The sequence below is a fragment of the Anabrus simplex genome, chromosome 9 (genome assembly GCF_040414725.1).
Source record: "Anabrus simplex isolate iqAnaSimp1 chromosome 9, ASM4041472v1, whole genome shotgun sequence".
Lineage (NCBI taxonomy): Eukaryota > Metazoa > Arthropoda > Insecta > Orthoptera > Tettigoniidae > Anabrus > Anabrus simplex.
In genome coordinates, this window is record NC_090273.1 from 7,880,462 (window position 1) to 7,898,573 (window position 18,112).

General features: G+C 37.2%; 1 protein-coding gene across 1 annotated transcript in view; it reads left to right on the top strand.

Annotated features, from left to right (window-relative positions):
- Positions 1-14,137, top strand: part of Dnz1 (DNZDHHC/NEW1 zinc finger protein 11) — a 114,169-nt gene extending 100,032 nt beyond the window's left edge. Inside the window, exon 6 of the mRNA XM_067153547.2 lies at positions 12,048-14,137. The gene's annotated coding sequence lies outside the window, so the exon portion shown is untranslated. The remainder of the gene's footprint in view (positions 1-12,047) is intronic.
- Positions 14,138-18,112: the final 3,975 nt, after the last annotated feature.

Sequence of the window (18,112 nt, forward strand, 5' to 3'; positions counted from 1 at the left end):
TTTATTATTTAATTAGTCTATTCCCCAAGTGCAGTTTGTTTAATTAAGTGTTGTGTATGAGATGAACACTCCTGCAAGGAAGATACTCTTTCGGCTGTAGATTAGCGCACTTTTTACTTCCAGATTCACAAGGCAGCATTTTATTTGCATGTCTGCTGTGCTCACTCTGTCGGATTGTCAGTGATGGGACTGGGAGTAAAGGATGAAATGAATGACGTAGCTAGTCAGAGGACAGAAGAGAGAGAGTGAGCGAGCGACAGACAAATCGAATGAGTTGTGAATGATATGAAGTGTGAGAACTGTGAAGTGTTTGAACTACCAGTTCATTGAAATTGAGTGGTTAGTTCACACTTCATACGAGTGAAGCATTCATTTTGAACGACTCATTCACGAGCTACCCATCACTATACGGTATGGTTTGCATTAATCCATGTTTCATCTAACCACACAATCGAATCAAAATTTTCATAACGTCCCTTAAAAACCGGCAGCGCCACATCACAGTATCACTTCTCTCCATTAACACTCGCCGACCATTTAATTTCTTGTAATGGAATCCCAGTTCCTTTACCACAACATTCAGTGAAGTCTTGCTTCCATGAAATAGTTTGCTTTCCTTCAGAGACTCGCGTAGCTTCGCAAGAGTAGGGTAATCTTTTCTGCGGTAGTAGTCATAAATATGACGACGAATGGCATCTTTCTGGAAACTGTCCAAGTTTGTCACTGGTTTGGTCCAATTCCTTTTCTTACCCGGCGTTTCAAACTTAGAGGATTCAGGAGATTGTTCCTCAGTGTGGTATTTCTCCTTTCCAACTGCCACTACTGTGTATTTACTTACTTTGGTAGCATCGGCAGTTCTCTGTACGCTTGTGCTAAAGGAAGCAATGTAGCACCATTCTCCTTTTCTTTCTCAAAGTACTTGCGCACGTTGGACACAGTTTCACAGGCCTGGCTTCTCAAGGGTGTGCCTCTCGATTTCTTGCCACTTGTCTTTCCCGAACTACACTGAGACATGGTAAACACGATGAACTAAGCACACTGATACACGGACGTAAAAAAAACTACAGCTATTTAATAATTAAACTTATATTGTACTTATGCTATGGTAAACTGTAAACTACCGAGCTCGATAGCTGCAGTCGCTTAAGTGCGGCCAGTATCCAGTATTCGGGAGATAGTAGGTTCGAACCCCACTGTCGGCAGCCCTGAAAATGGTTTTCCGTGGTTTCCCATTTTCACACCAGAATTAAGGCCACGACCGCTTCCTTCCCACTCCTAGCCCTTCCCTGTCCCATCGTCGCCATAAGACCTATCTGAATCGGTGCGACGTAAAGCAACTAGCAAAAAAAAAACCTGTAAACTACGCTATACTGTACTATACTAGAGAGATAAAGACTAATATGAAAAAACACTAATTACTGGAGGAAAATATAAATGATAGCGAACCGTACCGAATACCATAAACGCTGAGCGAGATAGATTAACCACGTGGTGAATGTAAATATTAGACTTGGCTCTGCCGATATAAATTGATACAAATGTCAGGTTGGGATTGGTTGAATGTCTATGTTTCAGTGCACAACCACCAGACAGAGCCTAAATCGGCCTAAACGTCAATTTAGAAGAGCCGTGCGGAGTATAGTAATCGAGTAAGGGCAGCAGCATGTGTACTTAATACAAACGGGACACGTTCAAATTCCTAGAAGTTCCAATCAGTGGCAAAAGCAGTGAGGTGTTTGGATTCCTTAACAAGAGGTATCTGGTAATATGCCTGATTCAAATCAAAAGTGGTAAAAATTTTGGCATTAGCAAACCAAGAGAAACAAGAGTGCAAATCAGGAAGGGGAACAGATTGAAGTACAACTCTCTTGTTCAGCATCCGATAATCGATAGGCCTGAAACCACCCTGTGGTTTAGGGACAAGAAATATGGGAGAAGAATAAGCAGATTAGAAGGGCATATTACACCATCAGCAAGCATCTGATCGATAAAAGCCTTAAGAGCTTTCATTTTGGGAGGCGACAAGCGATACAGAGGAGAACGAACGGGTACGTTGTTAGTGACTTCAATTTTGTACTTCAAAACATTGGTTACACCTAACTTGTTGGCAAATACATCTGGAAATTTATCGCAAAGATTCTTAAGTTGTTCAGCCTGATCATCAGGCAAATGATCAAAATCAAAAGCTTTTGGTTCACCCGTGTCTGCAGAAACAGCATTGACATGACAAGGCAGAATAGGGGAGCAAATACACAACTTAAAGATTCTAACAGAAAATTTAAAATGGAAATCATTGAACTGAAGGTCCAAAATCGTACCAGTTTTGGCAATAAAATTTACACCCAGAATTAAAGGACAAGATAAATCTTTGCGACTAGCACGGGCATTTTCCATGTGAAATCACAGATTCTGATCTTGACCTCCAGACATCCAATCACATTCAAAGAGTTAGAGTTAACCGTATGGCAGGTTAACGATACAGGTTTCAATGGAGGGAACTTGCAAACAGTTTTCAAGTTATACCAGTTCTCACTCATCAGAGTGATGCTACTTCAAGAATCTACCAGTGCACAGAGAGGTTCACTATTTACCTCTAAGCATATGTAAAGAGGGATAGCAGAAATGCCACAAGATTGTAGGAAATTGATACTAGTTTCAGACTGGGACCTATTATCAGCCACAGAATTTGGTGAATCATCCTTTAACCTACAGTTATAACAGACGAAACATGAAGCTACACTTTGAGGTTTGCCACAAGAATTGGCGGTTAGTCATCTAGAATTACCATTACCAGAATGCCCAGACCCAGAAGAATTGCAAGGGCACTGTCTAGAAAAATGCCTATTTGATCCACAGCATTGACAAGAATTATTGGCGGAAGAGACTCTACCCACACCAAGTTTTGAATTGCCTAAGGGCCCAGTCTTAGGACAGTTCTACTGGAAATGTTCATTGGAGCCACAACTAAAACAAGCACAAGAATGACATGGCTTGGAAGAAAGAGAAGGAGGGGTTTTAATAACCTGTGGAAAAAACATGCTCATCGGAGGGGGATAATGCAACACGTAGGTGGTCGGCATATCTAATACCTTCGGCAGAAACATTAATAGCTTCCAATTAAGCAAAAGTAGCTGGTCGCGGTGAAAGAGTAAGATACGACTGATAATTAGGGGCAAGACTCTCAACAATGCTGGCAACTATTTGAGACTCAGAATAGTTGAGCATAAAAATTCTAGCATAGAACTTAATATCCTGAATATACTCAGACAACGATTCATTCAAATGCTGCACTCTGAGATATTGTTTTTGCAGGTGTAGGAGGTACCTGGGAAGGACTAGAGTGGTCCTGAGAAGGAATTACAGCAGCATAGTAACCTTGATTCAAACACCCTTGAGAAAAGAACAGAGTACTGAAAGTGAGGTTAAGACTAGCGTTAGATTGCATGAAAGAGCCGCAGATATTCTCATCTGTGAAACATTCTCACAAATTTGAGAAACCACCGAAGCATTTGATACAGGTAGCACTTGGACATGGGAATATTTTTGCATTATTGCATGAGAAACAGGTTGTGTAGCAACAGTAGGCTTACACAAAGACACAGTAGAATTACCAGCTGCCATAGGAAAACTAAAAGGCATACCAAAAAGTGTAGAAAACCCATTACATGCGTTACTTACAGGCACTAAAGCACTTGTATAGAGAGCAGAAGAAAATCCCAGGGGAACATTATCACTAATGAACACAGTCAAGTTTGAGAGGCAGTAGATACAGAAATTGTTTCACTTTCACATGATTCAGAAGGGGTAGACACTTGAACTTCAGAGCTGGAGTTAGGCAACTCATTCCCTTCAAGGAAGCCTGTAACTTTATCAAATATCCGAGAAAACTCTGTTAATAAGGATTCACACTCCTGTCGCTCAACATATCACGAATCCGATCTGCGTAATGTTGCAGTTGGGCTTTCACGCGTGTTAATTGACCATGAGAGGGCTCGGAAGGACAGAAGAACAAAAGGATGGCGTTAAATTCTGACAGTTTGTCTCTAACGACTGCCAAAGATGCGCACAACCCGTCTGTCGTTAACGCAGGAATAGTTACCGGTAAATCAAGAGACTGTTTCAACAGACTCATGTCATCTCTAACATTTCCTGCCGAATTTAATTTATGAATACAAAGTTCATAAATTAATTCTTCCTTTCTCAAATGAAAAGGATTAGGGATAACACGAGACATGTTGGCAACAAGAAGCAGCAATACAAGATAATACTTTGGGTTATTTTAAGTAAGCTAAGACAATCGCCTTTAATCTCCCTTTCGTCAGCAACCACTTGCTCTGCTATCATGTTACCTTTCCGGGTTACACAGCATCAGAATAGTAATGATGATAATAATAATAAATGTAATAAAGGAAATTTAAACTTCATGAGACCCTATAATTTAAACAAAACACTCACACATGGTCAAGACTGCATAAACAACATCGAGATATAAATAACAGTTTAACCATCATGACAATTAAAAGAAATGAAATGGGAACCAGTTGTGAACCCTACCCAGTCCATGAGAAGGTGGTGCGTTGCCAGGAAAATGAAATTAACGGTGATCCCAATTGAACACTGCATTTACTGAATTTAAAAAAAAAAATTGGAAAATAATGTTACAAAACAAGGCCAATGATGAAATACAAATAAAGTTAACATAGTAAATAAACAAATTTTAAGATATCAATAGTGTCAATTGTACAAGCTTCAGCTTCATGCCAACGACTTTAAAACAATGTAAGAAAATTTTTTAACAGTCATAATTTGAAGTCGTGACGAGGTAGTTACGTAAGGTAGTTGCGGACGATACCAACTTAAAATTACGTATAAGAAAATGAGCTCTCAATTTAGCAAGGGCTATCCCTTTACAACCAAAGAAATTAAAGAAAAAAATACACGTTAACATAACACCACATGCAGGTTAGGACATTAGGAAGGGAAAGAAAACATGTTAATTATTAAAAATCCTAATGCAGAGCCTGATTAAGAAGCTGCCTTTTCAAAAACACTTTTGAATAAGGTGCATGCCTTGAACGGGAATATGTTAAGATGAAACTGTACTGTTGGAGACAATCCCGGAGGAAAATTAAATTTACATATTTATTACACGGTTTACAAAAATCAAGAAAAGGGGAATGTCTCCTAAACAAAGGGGTTATGACCAGCTGCGAGGGCTTAGTCATCTGAACTTAAAATTGGCGAATGGGAGATACCCCGGGCGAACTCCGGCTCGGAAAGAAGTTTAAAATAAGAATTTACATTTAAAGGTTAAAATCCCAAACATGAACCAAATAGTGCTCACCTCAGAGGGCCGGAGGTCCCATCAGACGGAGGAGACGACTACTCCCTTCACCAGTCAGAAATCAAAGACAGCGAACACAAGCTTGGCCCTGGCCAAGTTTCCAGGAGCCCAGAAATGAGGGGCAATCAAGAGATAACCGATTAGCACACCCGCAGGTCTTACATTCACCAATTAGGAATTGCCTTATTTTAGCCAATCAGGGCTCCGAAATTTTTGATGAGAAAAGATCTGTACAACTTCCAGAAACTTCCTTTCTGATGCAACAGGAAATCACTAGAATCGTCTTACCAGCACAAACACTTGCGGCTACACCCTGCCACAAAAGTTATTACCTTAAATTCAGATGCTAATTACACAGTTATCTACATAATAAAAATTTTACACAATAACCAAATTAAGACACTAAAAGCTTTTTCTTTTTCCACAGTCAATTTTTCAGGGCAAGACAAATGAACATATTTTACAAAATCAGAATGAAAACTATGACTCGTTCTTCAGCAACATACTTTAACGTCTTTTCTTGATGTTTACTTTGGAAGTAAAATAAATTACAACTTCTTTCAAAATACCGTTTTTTTGTCACCATGACAAACATGAACGAGATAATGTAATATCGTAAGTAATTCATAGAGGTTATGTTGTAGAATTATGTTTCACTGCATTATAGGAAACGTAATATAGCTTATATACGAACAACTACTATAGCTAACAATGTATGAGGTTATTCTTTTGTGTATTTTCTTATGATTTATCGTAATAACGCAGGTAATATTATGTTCACAATCAGCTGTTCTTGTATCTTGAATAGAAAACAACTCCTTGAACCGAGATCAAACAATTTGATCAGAGAAATTTCTTCAAAGTTAATCCTAGTTCATTGCGAATTGATCACAGATTAACGTTTATACAAGGAAAAAATCTGAATTTAGTGTGTACTGAGATCAATTTAGTCTCCGATTTAAGATCAAACGATTAATACAACCGGCTCTAAGAACAGTTTTGGTGAGGAAGTTGTGTAATCCGTCGCTAGGCATTGCACGATTGTAGTGTAACACCACCCCACTGGTCTATGATGGTCACAGCGTGTACCGTAGGATTTGAAACGCTCGCTACATGGATTTCATAAAAAGTATTTGCTTTGTCAAAAGATAGCAGAAAGAGGCAGCTTTTGGCTACACTCAGAGCTAAGGATTTTTGCCGAGAGATTTCACGGTCATTTATATTTTAGAATTCTGTACACGTGTTTCGAGTCTGTTTGTACACACGCTAGGTCTGGCAGAGTTATTGGCGATGCAGAAATATCTAATTAACTCGTTAATAGTAGCCATGAAAATAATTCAGAGTATGACAGTGACATAGAGGATCCTCCAGTGAAAGTAGTGATGCTGACTATGTGAACCATGTGGTGGGTGGGTGTTGACGTGCAGCTGTCCAGCTTCAGAATACTGGGAGGACCGCAAACAGTCCCTTCAAAGAGACTTCAATAATGGACCGACTAAAGTGAAACAATAAAAATAATTCCGAATGATTTGAGAAAAATTCTACATTTACAAAACTATAAGTTATTTATTCTATTGAGAATAGAATAGAATAGAAGTCAATGGGACATGTTTTGTCTCTTATTCAGAGACGTCTTCAGCCATAGAAATATGGAACAAAGCCTAAGTAAAAAGATATACATATATTTTAAAATTAGGTACAAACACGTTAAAATGTTCATTGCGTGTAAACATATCTTGATATGTACACGATTTTATCACTGAAGTCTTTGTTAATAGATTAGTCGTAAGGACAAACAGTCTACTGTGTCACTGTGGAACACGTTGAATCTAAGGTAAACATGCATTTAAGATTAAAATTGATTCATAATATTTGAATGTTTTTTCCAGAAGTTGTGTCTTAAGTCGTCTTCTTCTTTTCCCACTGTGTTCCACATGGGGAGTTGGCCCTGTTTTACGGCCGGATGCCCTTCTTGCATGTTTCTGTGCTGATTGGTAGTGAGCTGTGTTGTCTGAATATGAAGAGGAGAGTGTTGGGACAAACACGTACATGCTTTCCCCGGGCCAGAAAAATTAATCAAACACAAAGTCCCCCAATCCAGCCAGGAATTAAACCTGGGACCCTCTGAACCAAAGGCTTCAATGCTGACCATTCAGCCAAAGAGTTGGACAAGTTATACCTTAAGTGCAAAACATTTCACTTTTAAGTCCTTTGAAATAATGTTTTACACTTAAGATACAACTTGTGGAGAAAATATTCCAATGTTATGAATCAATTTTAATCTTAAATGCATGTTTACCCTAGATTAAATATTGCTCCCTAATGGCACATTCGATTGTTTGTTCTTACAACTAATCGATTGCCAAAGACAAGTGATAATTGTGTTCATAATAGAATTAACAATTTATAGTATTGTAAATGTAGAATTCTTCTCAAAACATTCCAAAATGTTATTTGACAATACAGGCTTTAAAAATGAATTTTATTTCATGTAAAGTGTTCCTATGCGATCATAAAATTGAAGGAATAATACCGTATTTCACGGCATAATCGTCGCACTTTTTATACCAAAATTTTCGAAAAAAAAATTGTAGGGTGCGACCATTATACGATGAATATTTAATACCAGTATTTGTATTACTCAAAAAATGTATTTATAACTAAATTGTATTTGATACAAATTTAAGATGCACGTAATACTCGCGTTTATACATCAAAATAATTAAAATAGTCTAAAACAAAATTCATAATTTTTCGCAACAATTCGGCGAACGTTTTTCCAACCTGAAAATAAAAATGAACGTATTAAGTTAATTTGTCATTAATTTGAGTATTAACGTTAAAATATTACACTTGCAAAAAATTATCGCTTTGTTGTGAAATGCGGACTTACCGGTACGCAATATATTCCAAATCTTCGGTGTCGCTATCGCAGGTTTCGCTATCTGATGCGCCGTCCTCGCCTCTGTTAATACCATTATCAGATTCTTCGTCTCCCTGCCACACTGCATCATCTTCGGAACCGTCTAGTGCATTCGAAATCCCAGTCCTTTTGAAGCTCTTGGAGACTAGTTCAGGTGGTAGAAGATCCCAACTCTTCTTCGCCCATGAGCATAACAAGTCCAAGGGTGGACGCCTGATATTTCCGGCGGGCGTCAATTGCTGATCGCCGCTCATCATCCACTCGTTGTAAAATCGACGTAAGTGGTCTTTAAAGGGTTTATTAACACATACGTCTAGTGGCTGCAAAGCAGATGTTAGGCCACCAGGAATGACTATCTGTCGTGTCTTATTTGTAGTGAGAATTTGCTTCACTTCGTTCACGAGGTGACCTCGGAAACTATCTAAAACAAGCAGAGCTGGTTGTTTTAGTAGTGCACCAGGTCTTCTATTCCACACAGTTTTAACCCAGTCCAGCATGAGTTCTACGTCCATCCAACCCTTTGGTTGCACTCGTATATGAATTCCACGGGGAAACTGTATATTCTTAGGCATCGTTTTCCTCTTGAAAATGATGTAAGGCGGCAACTTTCTCCCGTCAGCTGTAATGGCTAGCATTGCCGTGCATCGCAATTTCTCACTACCGCTGGTTTTCATTAATACACTCCGTGATCCTTTTAGCGCAATAGTGCTTATGCGAGGCATATCAAAAAAGATTGGAGTCTGATCGGCATTACCGATTTGAGAAAGCAAGTACGAAGTTTCCTTGCGCAAACGTATGACAAATCTGTGAAAATTTACAATCTTGTCCGTGTAATCAGCAGGCAACTTTTGGCTTAGCGTTGTTCTCCTTCGCACTGACAGATTGTGTCGTCGCATGAACCCCTTAATCCACCCACGAGTCGCCTTAAACTGAGTTACCGGTATGTTGTGTTTGCACGCTACCTCCTGTCCCTTAATTTGTAACATTTCATATGATACACTGCAGCCATTGTTACGTATTTCACTGACGTACCTAAACACTTCTTCGTCAATTATATGAAACTTCCCTGTTTTAGGACCTCTAAACGCGCGTCTAGAAGGGTTTGTGCTTTTTAGCTTGTTTTTTAATTTCCGCCAGTCACGCACCAACTTTTCACTCACAGAAAATTTTCTTTCTGCAGCTCTGTTCCCGTGCTGTTCAGCGAAGGCAATTACGCTTAGCTTGAAGCCCGCAGAATAGTTTCTATATTTATTCATAATCGCTTATAAATGCTTCACACGTTAATGTTTTGCGATATAAATGACTTTCCGTAATTGTTCACTATTAAAACAAATTATTTCTGCAAACACCCAAAACACAAATTAAAAACTTAAATTCTCACGCACACATGTCTACAGTAATCACGTAAATCTGAAACAAATAAATGCATCTGTGATCTGTCCATTCCAGAGCAGCCAATACTGTTAGGCAGCAAGGAAGCATGCAACAATTGTATCAGTTTAGCTCGTTGGTTGCGACACACTACTGCACTTGCGCAAAGCTCGCAAACCGGAGCTCTAGCTAGCGCGGTGTAGATCTACTGTATAGTTGATTGTATTCCGAGACGTCAGTAACAAACATTCATTTTTTTCAATTTCTTTTAAACATACGGTAATTAGGTTAATATTTCTTCCCAGTTATTGATGATTTTACATTACATTACTGACGAGTTTATAAAATAAAACTTTAATAGCATTGGATAATAATTATCTTGACTGCTTGGATAAAAGTTTTCATCCCATGCCCGGACACTTATGACGTAGTAGTAAGATAAGAGTCTAGCAATGACAACTGAGACATCGTAAATAATTCGGCTGAATAATTCCGTGGAAATCTGCGTTATCGTCTTGGATTTCACTTCGTGCGCAATAACACAGGAGCCGGCCCCATGGTGTAGGGGTAGCGTGCTTGCCTCTTACACGGAGGCCTCGGGTTCAATTCACGGCCGGGTCAGGGAATTTTACCTGTATCTGAGGACTGGTTCGAGGTCCATTCAACCTACCTAGCCGGTATTTCCTGGCGACGTTGCCGATAAGCGATAACTTACAGCCTTACGTATTTCAAATGGGAACTCATAATATGTAGGTGGTGAATAAATAGTACACTGTCTCGCGACAACGTTGTCAAACTGCCGATAGCCTACCGGTAAGCATAATATGTAGGTGGTGAATAAATAGTACACTGTCTCGCGACCACGTTGTCAAACTGCCGATAGTCTACCGGTAAGCCATGCGTCGTACATATACCGGTATTATTTATTTATACGTTGTGCAACATGTTGCAAACGTGACTGTGTTGCCAAATTGCCCATAAACCATACACGTATTTAAATTGCGCATTCATGTGCAACTTACGTTGCAGTTCCATTTACCTTTTAACCAGATTAGTGAACAAAATTTGGACGTGCCACGATTATGTAATTAAAGGTTTAAAGTCCGATTTTTGTATTGAAAATAAAGGATGCGACGATTACGCGGTGGCGACGATTATGCCGTGAAATACGGTATGCTTTATAATATTATGTAATGTGTTGTTGTGCATTTTTTGATAATTTTACATCTGCTCATTTGAAATTCATACGATACGATACCGCACTCAGTCTTGGAAATAGGCTAGTAATAAAGTCCAGAGTATTGTAATGTCACGCTTGAGGGTTAACCCATATACAGTCTCCAGGAACTTTAACTTTGCAACTTACCCCAGTTTGGTTTGTTCTGCCCCTGAATTCAGTAACATGCCAACAGTCTTAAATTATTTTTCTTCTTTTTGTGAATGTCCTTTTTTACTTTTTTACAAGCCTGTACAAAATATTGGTACATTTTGCCTTGCATAAAGCCTTCAATTAGAAATTTGTCATAACCTCTCTCTCTCCTACAATCGACATCAATGATTTGGGAAGCACTGCAAATGACAGCAGATATGCCTGGAAGATAGCGGTTAAACAGAGATGATCTGAAATGATGCACTTCTCGCAAAAAAAATTCTGTGGAAGCTTAGAGCAGTTTCTGGTTGGATTCTTTCCTCCTTAACGTGCCAAAACTGTGCCAAGAACTGTCTCTCCTGAATTAGGACACTACAGTCTTTCGCAATATTGTAAACGAGCCAGGGTGCGACATTGACAGGGGGCTGTCTACCTTCTACATTCTCTCCTTTATTTAGTTGAAGTGACATATACACTCTCCTTTCCACACAGTCTGCCATAACTGGAATAGTGACCAAAATTGAATGCATTAACATGACAACACCAGAATCAAGCAATGATAGATCACAAGCCACAGATTGGAAAAAATCGCCAAAAGGTCAAAAAATGTGCGGGTTGGTTTTTTTTTTTAACCTTGAACTTAGCTGTGAAGTACATGGCAACTCCCACTGCTCAAGTCAGTATGTTTGGGCATTGATACAAGAAAACCTTCAAAATAATTTAGCCTTTAGATGATGCCACGCTAATAAGATTACGATTTTTATCAGTACCTTTTAACGTAAAAAGCATAGTCATATATTGGAGCCAATAAGGTGCTTCTTTTAGACCAATAAGGCTACTTGTAAATATTTTTTCAGGCAATCGACCTTGTCTTTTAATAGTAGGAGTTGGGAACACTTATTTTCACAGAGTCATAGGAATATGTTTGTGATGTTGGGCTGTAATATATTCTATAATGTATCATTTCTTTGTGCTATTATTAGCACAAGTTTCTTACTAAATACTATTTTCAAGAAAAATACTTCTTTGATTTCTTTCAGAAATGAAGACATGAATCCCTAATGAAAAGCTTCATTCCATACTGTGTCCCTAATGACAAGATGTGCATTGACGTTATTACCAAAAAAAGACTCCAGAGGTAATAGCAGCTCTTTGTCAGGGACCGCAAGGATTTGGGGTCCTTTTTTTCCTGACAACCCTGTGACATTCATGATCGAACTTTAAGATTAAAGGTGTGGAGTTCAGTAGAATTCCCCTCTTGCATTAGTTGAAGAGAAATCGATTTCTTTTCCAAGTGTAAGTAATTGAAGCTGTATCAGTTAAGAGCAAGCCGGTAAAACTGTTGACTGAAGATTTTAGTGTTGGATTGGTGTGTTAAAGTGATTTGGATCTCCATTGTTTTGAATGAGAGTGAATATGTTCTGATTTTAGAGTCATTGTGTTGAAGAAAACTCCACGCATATGTATTGTGGATTTGGAAGAAAACTGTGCTATATTTAGCTGATAAGATTCATTTTTTGAAGAAAATATGTAAGAGAACACAGGAGGAAGGAAAAGAGTATGATATATTTGAGAAGTTTTTTGTTTCTAAGAAGGGTACTTGATCCATGGTTAACTACCAGAAAGAGCAGGGAACCTATGCCACAAAGAGGAGATCTACACTATTCATTGAGGGAAAAGAAGGAACATGAGAGGAAGTTAAAATTTTTATAATATTTCTGTAACATGGTCTATCCATGGTTGCGTGCAGCATTTTGAGAGCAAATTATTTGTAAAGGCACTAAAATAAGGTCTTTCATAATAACATTCTTGTTTTTATATGTTGCAATAACCAGCATCCTGTTATTGAATAGGGGACTGATTAGGAACAAGCAATTAACAAAAATAAATTGTAAATTCCTGTTGTGTGTGACAAATTTATACACCACATCAGAGAAGTAAAAATTTTGTTAAGACTGTTTTCTGTTAATTGTACTGATTTGCTTACAAATTTCCCAATAGATAGCAGAACACTCAAACAGATAATACACAATCAGCTGCTGAAAAAACCAGCATTAAATGTTGAGGCAGCCAATTTATGGGAAATATTTTCCATTTTCTCAGTAGTGCTGCATTATATTCTGTAATATTTAAAGTGAATTGATTTCTATATTATCTGAAAGAAGGGTTCTTCTGCTCATAATATTTATATTTGATCACGTTAATTTGACGTGAAGACCCAGGTACTGTAGTCTGAAAGAGCAGTGCAAAACCCTTCCTCTTGTAAATAGCCCAAAAGTTGTGAATTTACTTTTGACTTCATAACTCTTTAATGTTTCCTGACATGGCTCAATGACGGCTTGAACTCCTCTAAGTTGCTAATTTCTTGTTATCAGAAGGAACATCTCTTGATTATGAAATGAGACTTTATTTGAAATAACTTCATATTTCTTTTATTCCTGTTCTAGATGAATTGAATGAGTATTTTCTTTCTAGAAAATTTATTTTATTTAGATTTCATATTACAAGACTAGATTTAAAATAAAGAACTTTTACAAGTTACCTGTTTATATGTGGAGTGATTTTTTAACTAAGATTTATTTTCTTTCCTCTTTTGGTAAAAATAGAAAAAGACTCCACTACTGTGTTGTTGCTAGCATGAGAATTTATCCAGAATGCTTTGCTGTGTGCATTAATTATTCACTAATAAAAGCTCATGTTCATTTCGATCATTTGGACTAAGACTTCTGTTGATATTAGGATCTTTAATTGTTTTATCTGCCATGATTTGAGGAGTGGCATCTCTCTTCTCTTGGAATTCAGTAGTGTACCTCCAATTTAAATGCAAGATGTAACATTCATGTGCGGTAATATGACTTAATCTATAATGTGTTTTATTTGCAACTACTTAAAGAATTTTATTGAAAGGTTCAGATTATAAGGCTCCTGATTTCCATAATAAACAATATCTGACTGAAATACCACAAAATACCTTACAGTATCCTATGAATAATTGAATCATAAGTTTGGTGATTTCCTGTTCATGGATATATTATTTTTTTTTTAGATTAGTCTATAGCTGGTCATCGAGTGTCATGGTTCGTTGTATAGCATAAACTCTTGATGCTTGTTTGGTGTTGAATCTAAAAACAGTCGAACTTTGATTCTCTATTTTTTGAAAAGGAACTAACAGTGTGGAAAAACTGAAAAAAAAACTAAAAATTTGGGGACGAATAAAAACCATCGACAATTTGGCTAAACACCCCAATAATATAATTATAACCTAACAAAATCTCCTACATAAATTACACGAGTTAAAAATCTATGCTTTAAATTCAGTTTTCGCAGAGAAATATAGTCACTTTCCCAAGAAAACTTCTTTCAGTTCAGCAACCTTGGTCAGCCAAGCTCATCAAAAACTACGCCAAGCCAAGCAACTATCAATTAAAAGTAGTTTTTTAATTCTCTAATGTAATAAATTTAAGCATATCCAGTACAAAAGTGGCTATTATGATGGCAGAATTCCTTCTCTTTTTTTTTTTTTAGAAATCTTCCCATTTTATTTGGTCAGCAGTATATGTAATAAGTTTCTGTAAGTCTTGTACCACATAAATTACCATTAGGTCTACTCAACTTTTAGAAGTTATATGTTGTACTCGAGAAAGTGGTTTCAAATGCCAGTATTGGCTGTAAAACATTCTCAAATGGATTCTATTTGATTCTGCCTGTCACTAATCACAAGCCACAAATTAGAAAATATCATATAACTAGAAGAACATTTTGGCATAATGAAGTTTATTGCTTGTAATAACAACATAAGCGTAATATTGTGTTATTGAAACTAAGTCAAGCATATTATATGTTTTTTGCAAAATCAAAATACTATACAAAATCTTTATTATTCTGCTTTCATGTTCATGAAATGAAGTTATTCACTTTAATTGTACTAATACTAATAGTGTCCAGCTCTTTGCCTAAATGGTCAGCATACCGGCTTTTGGTTCAGAGAGCGGACGGTGTATGGCTCGGCGACTGGGTGTTTGCGTTCGTCTTAATGTACTTCTCTTCATTCACCTACAACATTTCGGTCGGTGGATCAATCATAGAGTTCGGAAGTTCAATCCTGGCTGAGGTAGTTGATTTTTGAACGACGGCCAAGAATCTTGTTCAGTGGCGCACCCAGTTTTGTCCAACAAAATTAAATTAACTCAGCCAGAGTACTTGTTCTAATAGTATTCCACTTTCATTGCTAGATAGCAGTTCGTAGGAGATGGCACGACTTACCAGTAGCTGAGGCCAGTATTACACACCACAGAAGCAGACAATAGCACTGGCATCTGGCTGTAAAACTGGCCCAGAACAGGACAGGAAGAAGTGTAATGATACTACTACTAATTTTTTTTTTTTTTTTTTTTTTTTTTTCTCCTGAAAAGTGCACATTGCTGACTTGTTTAGTTTCACTGATTGATGTTTCAGTTGTTGCATTATTACCAGTTACAATATGATAGTTGCAAATTGAGTATTGATATTCCATGGTAAGAGAATAATTGGTGATTTTAATGAAGAATCGTAACACTTGCAAATATTTACTTCAAACTTTATGTACATTGGCACATACAGTAGTATGCTATCATTGTTGCTATTCTGCTAGTAAAGGAAGTGCCTGTCCTCAAAAGTATATGTTCATGGCTAATTTAGGATGTCTCGGGATGCGTAAATGATTACAAAGAAATTGCACAATAACAAAATTGCTTCATTTCCATATCACTAACAGTTTTGGTTAATGTTTATTTGAGCTTTCATTTATTATCTGTTTCCATTATACAGTAGAAGTCAGATATAATGCAGTAGCCGGAGGACACACTCTACCCTCATATCATAGCTTAAGTACGGTGTATTGAGAAGTAATGTATGCAGTGATAAAGGCTGATGCAAGAGGACAAGAACAATGTAATGCACAAATATATGTAAATTATGCCATCAAACATAGAAATAAGTAACACTTTACAGCAGGGAAGCATAAATACATTGTAACAAAAATTCCCAGAAGGAAACCATAATTTAATTTCACCAATTTACTAATATTGAAGCAGTTTAGGGTGGGCCCCTTGTGTGAACTCCCTTCTTTATACAGAAGCCAAAGGCAGGCATTTATACAAGTGGAGGTACATATCTCTTTTAGGGCCACTGCAACACTGGGGATGAAACGTTGATCACTCCACCTGCTATGGTCGCCGGACGAGAAACATCTCGTGGGACACAAATAGTACTCTTAGCCCAATTGTTTGTGAAATAAACTGCTGGCTGTGTCAGAGTACAGCCGCTAGGTTTATGAAATTAAGTAGATCGAATTAGACGAGCGATTGCTTGTTTATCTTCGTTTCTGATCAATTTAGACTTAAGAAAATATTCATACATTTTGTAAATTTAACACAATTTTCATGTTTTCAACTGATCTGGTCACACTTTATTGTAATTCATGGCAACCCCTAGTAACAAGTATGATGAAGTTCTACAAAACAAAATGCAACGATATCACATGCGACACACTTGCACCACGGGATATCGAACTACACCAACTTTAGCACGTTACAGCAATTTAAATTCCAACACCAAAGAACGGATGCCCCCGTCACTTGCCATGTCACCAATTATCGAAACTAATTTCAAAGAATATTTTTATCCCTCACCTTTTTAACCATGTATTAACTATTTGAATGTAATTTATAGTTGCAGAGTTGTGAAGCTGAATTTACTATACATTTCTCTGTGATGCTCCAAATTCTATGCAGGGCACAGCTCATGAACAAAATGAAATGAGAGAGAGAGAGGGAGAGAGTGTGTGTGTTGTTGTTTTTTTTTAAATATATTCTTTCATCTCCATCATAGTCATCATAGTTGCTGCCATTCTTGTTTATCACTAACAATACGCTTTCCTTTTCTGACATCACGACACCTGCAGTAAATTAAAACCCAAACGCTGTGCGAATTTGTGATAAATACTACTCTACTGTATGCTCTGTGGACAGTAGAGGGGGAGTAAGGAACCACTGCTTGCCTTGGTTTAAAGTCCCAGAAATGCTGAGACAGCATTGTAAAATGACCAAGACTGAATGCCAAGTAAAAGATTTATTGAATTTCACTTTCTTTTAAATGTACTATTCATTGTATTGTGTGTGGTATATCAGACTGCATTATACCAAACTTCTACTGTACCTTGATGCACTGTTACTTATATGACTTGATCTGACTTTTGTTCGTTCCTTTCCAATACTTATGTTACTTGTTTCAGTTAATCTAGTCTGTTGTCGTGTGCTCATGTCTACCGTACAGTCTAATCTGCAAAAGTTTTATGTTCCTGTGCATAAACTGTTTTTATATAGTGCAAATATTTTATGTTATTTTTATTTTATAATCTTCCAATATTATATTTTAAATGTTATACTGAAGAACTTGGTTAATTCAAATTTGTGAACAATTCAAACTTTTCTTACAGTTCCTGTACAACAGTGTGTTAAAAATTGGAATTCAGTTAGAATATTATATTGTTTAATTTGAAGTAAAAATAGATTAGAACTCGCCTATTTTCAAAAAAATAATTTAAGGATGATAGATCACTGTGTGGGTGGAAGAGAAAAGTAGTATAGAATCATGTTGGTGCTGGAAATATACTGTGGTTTTTGTGAAGCTAAGAAAGTTTCAAACTCTTGGTTGCCTGAGGGTATGTTCCTTGAGTAATCTTCTAGCTAGAGTGTCAGTTTGCAGGATAATCTGCTCATTAGGTCCAAACCCAGAACTCCATGTCTCCATATGGAGTTGATTTGATAGCTGTCTACAGACACATTCTTACTTCCTACTGGAGCATGACACTTTTTAAAATATCAGTCATTAATTGCAGGTGGATTAAGCAAGAACAAGTGGGCTTTACCACCAAGGGACAACAATAAATAAGCTTGAGGAGTTTGCAGTTATTCAAGGAAACAAAGCAAAATGACCAGCTTTTTAAACACGTTGTGAAGGATTAATAATGTTTATAGTGTCATGACTGAAGTGTGTGTTTATTTTTCTAGTGCATTTAATTATAAATACCGTGTACAATTTTATGATCTGTGTACCATATTTCTGT